We start from the raw sequence: 1,707 nt of genomic DNA on the forward strand, positions 1-1,707 counted from the left end.
CTCATCCTTCAGCCTGTCCTGGTTCTGCTTCTTCATACAGGCCATTATTTCTTTCTCCGGTAAATTCCGCGGTACGTCATACAGGATCACGCGGGGTTGTCTTCTTTGCGGAGTGCTGGTTTTCAGGCCAGCCTCCTTCAATTTCGCGCTCTCCGTGAAGGCTTTTAGTCCTTCCGGTTTGGTCGTTTCCACAACTAGGTCATTTCCGCTGATCTTTTTTACAGCGGTGACCTGTATTCCCTTTCTGCGCGGATTTACCAAAGTAAACACCGCTTCCCTCGCCTCTTCGCTCGTCTTTATATCACTGTCCGCCGCCTCTGGCCGAATAATTACCACGTTCTTCGGTGGTTTCACGGCGCTCTGCCCTACTTTGTTGCTCGTCATTTTCACTTTTTCGGAATAGGAGGGTTCCTTCTGCTCTGTTCTTGCTGTTTTCTTTACCGCGGTCTCTAGTCGCTTACTGGCTTGTAACGACTTATTCACCGCATTCAATAATTCTGCTTCTTTCCTTTCTGCGCCTGTGCTTTGCTCTAGCTTGCCGGCCAGGTAACTGTTTTTGAGGAGGAGTTCCTCCACTATCCCCCTCATGTCTTTAAAGTACCGCATGATTATCGCGGTTTGATCCTTACTCACCTTCTTGCTATGGTCTAGGCAGAAGGCTAGCATCTTGTTTTCTATTTCACCGGCATGTACCCTAATGTCGGGTACGGGCCGGGTTTTCTCGATTGGCGGTCGTGAGTCCCTCTGATTCTCTTCCTTTTCCCCCTCCTCTGTCCTTTCCCTTTTCCTCATTTCGAGGCTTTCCTCCTCCATTTCATCGGTTATTAGGGCCTGCAAGACCACCCTCGCTTCCGTCGCGGGGGTCTGTCCCCATATTGACATCACAATACCCGGACGCTAAGTCCGGCGGCGTGTTGTTTTCCCGCACGAATCTGTGTTCAGTGACGTATCACTTCTATCGCAAGCGGCTAGGCCACTGTATTTCTAAATGTTCCTAAATGTTCTAAATGTTTTTCTGAATGTTGCGCGCGGCGGTCTACCCTCGTCGGTATGTCCGCTTTCTGCTCTTTATTACTCTCTGCCCCCGTCGCTGTGCCCGCTTCCTACTCTCAGCCACCGCCGGTACGGCAGCTTGCACTCTGCTCTGCCGAGCAGTTTTGCCGACTGCCCTCGTGGCGGCGTCCTCGGCGCACGCTTCCCCAATATGGCGGCGCTTTCCCAATATGGCCGACTGCCCTCGTGGCGGCGTCCTCGGCGCGCGCTTCCCCAATATGGCGGCGCTTTCTCAGTATGGCCGTCTTCCTCGTGGCGGCGTCCTCGGCGCGCGCTTCCCCAATATGGCGGCGCTTTCTCAATATGTCCGCCTTTCTCGTGGCGGCGTCCTCGGCGCGCGCTTCCCCAATATGGCGGCGCTTTCCCAATATGGCCGCCTTCCGCGTGGCGTACACAACCGATTTCTTTTTGCGTTTTTCCGCTTTTAACAAACGAACTCCACGAAACTTTTTATGCACTTTTGCACTAGAGCACTAGGGCATCACTTTGTGACACTTTTTTGTCCAGAAACACTAATTTTTCCCACGATTTCGAGCACCAAGCTACGGAGCGACATGCACGCGTCCGTCCTGCTTGCCGACTACACAAAGACTCCGTACGATGAGACACTTTTCTCATTCTCCTTTCATTTATAAAACATATATATATCTCTTT

The sequence above is a fragment of the Bombus pyrosoma genome, unplaced genomic scaffold, assembly GCF_014825855.1.
Source record: "Bombus pyrosoma isolate SC7728 unplaced genomic scaffold, ASM1482585v1 HiC_scaffold_4726, whole genome shotgun sequence".
Classification (NCBI taxonomy): Eukaryota; Metazoa; Arthropoda; class Insecta; order Hymenoptera; family Apidae; genus Bombus; species Bombus pyrosoma.